Below are 7,500 nucleotides of genomic sequence, written 5' to 3'. Positions count from 1 at the left end.
AATCTCCAAAAAGGTTTCTTCCTGACACTGCCTTGAGCAACGCTGGTGTCAATTCAATACCTCCAAATAACGCTGCAACACCATTCATCCAGATTTGTATTTACCACCTGAACCACAGAAACGTTTTTTATCCAATCACTAAAACTCCCCAAGAACGTTTACCCTTACGCCTCACCAACCTGCGGAACGTTTCATCCTCTTCCTCCCCAAGGACACATCGCTTCCCTATCACTCTCCCTTCCTCAACCTTCCGCCATAAGCAATCAGGAGGCGCAGCAGGGCAGTGATCGCTCTCTCCAGGAAGTGAAAAAAAGGTGTAGTGAGGTAAAGGCCGGAGGAACACAAGACTACTGGACTGAGAGAATCAAGAAACAGCCTGAAGGAGGAGCTAAAGGAGGGTTAAGAAACACTTCATTCTAACGCCCAAGTAACGGTGCTCATGTAATGCTCTTGGTGACGGCAATTCAACACCAGACTTACGGACATTCATGAACTTATACGCACGTTGAAAGGCTCATTATAACTGTGCTCTAGAACGTGTAGTAAACAAAGACTCCTCAGCCTCTTAATCACATCTTTAGCCACCACCGTTTTCGCGTCCCAAAGTAGCGATGGTTCATGTAACGTAACGATTATAACGCAGTAACGAAGCGAATTGAACTGCTCTGCTAGTTGGTGATGCTAGTAGTGCTGCACTGACTCCAATGCAACAGTAGCAACGCTATTATAGTAATGACAGGACACAGACAAGGCTGATAATGTCACGCGGAGAGAAGAAATAGTGCTGTGATTGCCTTTGTGACGCCAAGCTGGCAGTAATGAGTCTATAGCTGCTCTAGCGATGTTAAGAGAACGCCATTGATGCCAAGAGTGTGCCAGTGAAGCTAAGTGTGCCAGTAGAGCTAAAAGCGTGCTGATAAACCTAAGAGACTGCTATTAACGTTGAGGGTAAGTCAGTAATGGTGTGAGTGCCCCATCAACACTATTCGGAGAGTATATAGAACCTGTAAGTGGATAATACTATAGTAGTGGCGATATCAAAAGAGTAGTTGTGTCATTTGCGTTAAGCCATTAGCGCCATCTAGTGAGTAGGACTTGTAGGAGAATGATAGAAGTGGTGCCAGCAGAGTAGTGACAAGAGTAACAGTAACCGTAAGAGTGCATTATGTGTTAATGATGATATCGCTGGAAAGACAATAGTATTAACTCTTTACATGCTGTTGTAAGATTAGTTGCCAGTGTTCTGGGAGAGAGTGAAGCATCTCTATTAGTTATGAACGGATAACAAGGCTGCATTCATTATAATCGGAGCAGCGAGTTAAGAGATAGTAATGCAAGAGTGGCTGATACACCCCACGTGGTGGTGTTTCCAGTGGCAGTAGTAGTGATGGCGGTGGTGCTGCAGTGTGTCGCCCCCTAGAAGTTCTTTCCTCTGTAATGTCAGCCAGGCAGTGTTGGTGTCGTGTCCGTGATGTCATTCAAGATTCGCCACGGCACGTGTAGACACTGACACTGGAGCCTCTGAAACAAGTGCGAGGGACTGAATTCTGAGAAAGCTCACGTGTGTGACTTGAGTGCATCTGACTAACGCCGCTGTGTCGCTTCAAGTATGACACAGCAGTGAGTGTGGCCAAAGCTCTGGAGTTTCTCTGGCGAGCGTGAGAATGTTCTGAAGGACACCACGGAGACAGTTAAGTCTGGTGTTAGTGACGTGTGTGTCATGTTTCCAGACACTTCTTATATGGAAACAGAATAAGAAAAAAAAGAAAGGAAAGCACATTACTTGAAGAACTTCAGAAAATCTCCCTCTCCCAACCCCGCCTGTGTGATAGCACAGGCGAGTTGGTGCGTAGTGGCGGCAGCTGCGGGGCCGCAGTGGTTAGTGTTGTGTGATACACGTGCAAACAGGAATGAAAAATTTACAAAAATGGCAGTGAACATGAGACAATAGGTCCGCGAGTGTCAAGGGCGCGGCGTGAGGGAGTGACTGGTGCTCGAGAAACACTTGATTATAAGCGGCGAAGAGCAGGGAGACGCCCACGGCCGCCTCGACCCTCCAGCATGACGCAGGAGCGGCGACCCCGGCCACGGCTACTCTCCTGCTGCAATTGCCTCAACAAGAGCTCCTCGGGTGAGTGCATTCATTACTAACCCACATACCCTATACTTATCTTCTCTCCACAGGTACTACTACTGATCAGGCGCAAGATAACTCCTCTCGTGTATCTTATCGCACCTCTTCAGCAAGTACTGTTTCCCAAGCGTGTAAATAAAGGCTTGTACGATCTTTTATCATGCTCGTATCTCCACACTCTCCCTCTTATTGCTTCTTGGGGTGCACCAGGTACACTCAGGTAACCACTCCCTTCCCTCATATCTACACTTCATCACACTTTCCTCTGCAGGCAATTGTTCCCAGGGTAGTATCACGCGCACCCACTGGCCACTTCCTCCTCCATGCACTCTGCGGCAGGCGGCGTCCTTTCATGGGTCCTTTCCTGCCTCCATGGGTTTCACTTTACATCCTCTCTCTCTCTCTCTCTCTCTCTCTCTCTCTCTCTCTCTCTCTCTCTCTCTCTCTCTCTCTCTCTCTCTCTCTCTCTCTCTCTCTCTCTCTCTCTCTCTCTCTCTCTCTCTCTCTCTCTCTGTCCAAACGAATGTGATGTCGCTCGGAGAAATATACTTTTTCCATTAGCTTTTCCTCCTTTGTTGTCCTCTCCCAGATTCTTGTTTCCTTTGTCTGTTTTCTTTATCTTGGGCAAATTACTTTTCCTTTCCTTCTCTTACTCTCTTTTTTTCATTTTTTTTCATTTATCAGCTGCACCTGTTATTTCTATCACTTACACTTCCTTTGCTTTCTTCCTCTCCACCTTCACATATTTGAATTCGTAATCTTAATTAGTAACGGTTCACTGTTTTCGTAATTTTATATGTCCTGCCGTAGACTATACAGTATTAGAATTGCCTCTCTGTCTATCAGTCTGTCTGTCTATCTGTATATATATCTGTCTATCTTGCGTATCTTACTTCACCACTTCAGCAAGTACTTGTTTCTTAAGAGTGTAGATAAAGACTGGTACGATCTTCTCTCTCTCTCTCTCTCTCTCTCTCTCTCTCTCTCTCTCTCTCTCTCTCTCTCTCTCTCCCTCTCTCTCTCTCTCTCTCCCTCCCTCTCTCCCCCCATAAAGTTCCGTAACATTTCCATTTCAACTTTTACTCTCACTCTTAATAAAAAGCTTGGCGGCCGAAACGTTTCTTTAGTATGTGTGTATGTTTGTTTGTTTTTTTCTACTGGTCGCTGCGGCTGCTGACGGCTTGCAAAAATACACAAGAGAGATGGACGTCGTTGGCGGTCTCTTAGAAGGTTCAGAGTTTTCCCAGCTGAGGAAAACACCTTTGTCGTGATGTCCACCAGACCCGCCTCTTACTGCTACTACTACTACTACTACTACTACTACTACTACTGCTACTGCTACTGCTACTACTACTACTACTACTACTACTACTACTACTACTACTACTGCTCTCTCTCTCTCTCTCTCTCTCTCTCTCTCTCTCTCTCTCTCTCTCTCTCTCTCTCTCTCTCTCTCTCTCTCTCTCTCTCTCTCTCTCTCTCTCTCTGTGTCGCATACTAAACCTCCTTCCCCTTCAAGCCATTCTCTCTCTCTCTCTCCCTACTCTCTCTCTCCCTCCCCAGTGGCAGACCCCTTTCCATCCTCTCTCCCAACCAAGCCTGAGTTGCTTTTCCCTCCTCTCTCCTTCCTCCTGCTCCTCCTCAGGGACCATTCTTCACCGCCCACAAATCACACACACACACACACACACACACACACACACACACACACACACACACACGGACATGCCTGAGCAGAACCTCTATTGTTAAAACCTTCATCACAGACTGTCAGTATTCCCACCACCGCACATCACCACATGCCTTCCTCCTCTAATCTCTTCTTCCCGCCTTTTCTTCCTCACCCACTGCAGCTGTGTTCCTTGCATCCCTTTCTCCTCACACCTTGCTAGCACCTCTTCTAACTAACAGGTTCTAGTGAAAGCTATACGGGTTTTCAGAAGTGTTTGCATGATTTTATGGTGCTTTAACGAGATATTAGATTGCGAAAGGGAAGAACACACAGGAGAACACGACTAATAATTTCTGGGGCCTTTGAAAACAGTCCTAATTAGAGAACAAAGCGCTTGAGAATTCCACCTAACTTGTGTGGTATCTGTCCCCATGTAGGCCTCTCTGCTGCCCAAGGTTTGGTGCGGCTCAGAGTAATCTTTCTCAATCCCCTCGCCTCATATATCTGGTTCTCCACTCTGTATTGTTCTCAGGGCCACCACCACCGCCACCACTTCCACCAACACCACTGCCGCCGCCACTGCCATTGCTGCCTCCACCTTTTACATATACCAACACTGTCTTCCTTCCTCTCACTCCCTCTTTTAATTCCTTTATTCACTCCTCTTCTCTCCCCTCCTTTACCTCTTCTCTTCGTCCTTTCGTTGCTCATTCTCATTTCCGTCTCAGCTTTTATTTACTTTTTTTTTTATCTCCCGCGGTCATGAGTGTGTGTTTATCAGCGAGGAAAGAACAAGTCTTTGTGCAAGTTTTACCAGTTGTTGCTGTTTTACGTGAATGCGTGGATAAATTTGTGTTGTGGAAGTGCTCTGTGAAAACACCCCCGTGCAGTGAATGTTTGCGAGGCGAATTATTTTTTTTCTTTCTATGTTTTTTAGTAACAGTACATGGAGAAGTTTGGTGTTGGTTCTTGCTTCCTTTCTTCCCATTGCAGTGTGTTGTGAACTCGATTGCGAGAATGTGGTTTACGTGCTGTTGGTCTTCGCCGGAGGTTATGTGGAAGTTTCTCCCAGTGAATGCCTACGCGACGCTGTGTTTGTTACAAAAGTACACTCTAAGTTTCTCCCAGTGAATGCCTCCGCGGCACTGTGTTTGTTACTATAGTACTCTTTCAAGAGGGAGGCTTCACGACACGTAATGTAATTTTTTAATTTGTTCTCGATCTGTGCTCTTAAGGAGTCTTTTTTTTCCATTTTATTGTTGCCCTTGAATAAACCTCATTTTACAAAAAAAACGTAGAAATTTATTGCTATTCTTTTCTTCTTCGTCTTACTGTGAAATGAAACGTAATTATTTGCAAGGAAACGTTATAAAAATACTGTCAAATATTTAACTTTTGTCACAGTTCATAGAGAAGTAGATTATTGTTACCATCCCTGTCTGCGCAGGGTTATTGTGAACGGAGATGCGACTGAGTGCAGTGCTTCCTGTATTATTGTTGCTGGCATGAGTGCAGGCCCGGGTACTGCCTCCACGCACCTTTGTTAGCATTGTGAGCTGCATTACACACGCCGGGTGATGTGGAGCCTCGCCCACCACATGCTGCACTGGCGAGCGAGAGCGGCAGAGTGGCACGCCCAGAGGCAGCTGAGGCTTAGTGAGGGTGAGTGTGTGTGTGTGTGTGTGTGTGTGTGTGTTGTTTGAATATTGTTAGACTGTTGTATGGTTGTGTATGGTCGTGTATGGTTAGACTGTTGAAGGTGTGATTACTACTACTACTACTACTACTACTACTACTACTACTACTACTACTACTACTACTACTACTACTACTACTACTACTACTACTACTATACTACTACTACTACTACTACTACTAATGATAATAATAATAATAATAATAATAATAATAATAATGATAATAATAACAATAATAATAATAATCATACAAAACAATAACAGCAACAACAACAACAGCAACAACAACAACAATAACAAGTATTACTACTACCGCTGCTACTACTACTACTACTACTACTACTACTACTACTACTATTACTACTACTACTACTACTACTACTACTACTACTACTACTAACTGGCATGACTTATGTTCCGGGGCTTTCTTTTATTATATCACAAGTCATGCATGTAGTTGTGTAGTTACTCTTGTCGTTATACTGAAGCTTCTTTTCTTCTCGTGACCTTAATGTTCACGCTCTTGTTCTCCTTTATGGCCGCCTGTCTTCTTCTTTCTTCTGTTCTCGTCTTTCTTTTTTTTTTTTTCATTACCGTCATCATTATCAAAATTTTCGTCAGCATCGTTTTCTTTCTCATTATTATCGTTATTATCATATTCCTTCCTATTCGTCTTCGTTCTTGTGCTCATCTTATAAGTCCTCCTCCTCCTCCTCCTCCTCCTCCTCCTCCTCCTCCTCCCTTGTCCTCCTTCATCACTATCATCATTATCTTTATCATCTTAATCTTTTGTTTTCTTATTATTTTACCTATCTTCTTCTTCTTCTTCTTCTTCTTCTTCTTCTTCTTCTTCTTCTTCTTCTTCTTCTTCTTCTTCTTCTTCTTCTTCTTCTTCTTCTTCTTCTTCTTCTTCTTCTTCTTCTTCTTCTTCTTCTTCTTCCTCCTCCTCCTCCTCCTCCTCCTCCTCCTCCTCCTCCTCCTCCTCCTCCTCCTCCTCCTCCTCCTCCTCCTCCCCATCATTTCCAGTATGCCCTCAGGAGCTATCGGTTTCTCGATGTTTTCTTTTTTTCTTCTTATTGATTTTTTTTTTCATGGATTTTACGAGGAAAGTTGCTGAGTCTTACGGCAAGATTGGATATTAAAGAGATTAAGAGATGTGATCCTACTCCTCCTGTGTCCGCCCTCCCCTCATCCTCTTATCCCCTCATCTCTCCCCTCTCTTCTCAATCACTCACTCACTCACTCACTCACTCACTCACTCACTCACTCACTCACTCACTCATTCACTCACTCACTTGCTCACTCAGTCAGTCAGTCAGTCAGTCACTCACTCACTCACTCACTCACTCACTCACTCACTCACTCACTCACTAATTGACTCACCCACTAACTCACTCACCATTTAAGTAAGTAAGTAAGAAAGTAAGTAACTAATTAACCCACTCATTCTCTCACTCACTCACTCACTCACTGGCTAACTCAGTCACTCACTCACAAACTAACTAAATGAATAAATGAATAAACGAATAAATGAATGAGTGAATGAATTATTACTCAGTTAATACATCAATCAATGAATGAAGTTTTTTTCTTAGCACCTTTTTCCTTTACCTGTTTTATTCTCTTCGTACCTCTATTTGGTGAGCCTGGTGGTGGTGTGGTGTGGTGTGATAGGATGACAGAAAGTGGCGTATTTTAGCAGTGATGCTGTGGTGGTGTGGTATGGTGTGGTGTGGTCGGAGATGAAAGGTGGTGTGTCTATTGGTGGTGGTACATTGGTGTTAGTATAATTTGGTGTCATGAGGGAGGCGGAAAATGTTGCTTTCATTGTGGTGTAGTGAAGCAATTGCATTGGGAAATAACTGATTATAAAAGCAATTAAAGGTTGAATTTAGCATTTGGAATGCAGTTTGGTGGAGTATCAACTTAATGCAATATAGAAATATCATCAACAAAAATAACAAGAGCAACAGCAGCAGCAGCAGCAGCAGCATCAA

At 44.0% G+C, this 7,500-nt stretch overlaps 1 long non-coding RNA gene across 1 annotated transcript in view; it reads left to right on the top strand.

Annotated features, from left to right (window-relative positions):
- LOC135101652 (uncharacterized) overlaps nucleotides 1-7,500 on the top strand; it is a 116,233-nt gene that overhangs the window by 77,928 nt on the left and 30,805 nt on the right. Inside the window, exon 2 of the long non-coding RNA XR_010269344.1 lies at nucleotides 1-2,131. This exon is cut by the window's left edge and continues 2,156 nt beyond it. This is a non-coding gene — a long non-coding RNA (uncharacterized LOC135101652). The remainder of the gene's footprint in view (nucleotides 2,132-7,500) is intronic.

The sequence above is a fragment of the Scylla paramamosain genome, chromosome 6 (genome assembly GCF_035594125.1).
Source record: "Scylla paramamosain isolate STU-SP2022 chromosome 6, ASM3559412v1, whole genome shotgun sequence".
NCBI lineage: Eukaryota > Metazoa > Arthropoda > Malacostraca > Decapoda > Portunidae > Scylla > Scylla paramamosain.
This window is presented reverse-complemented; position numbering and strand designations above follow the sequence as displayed.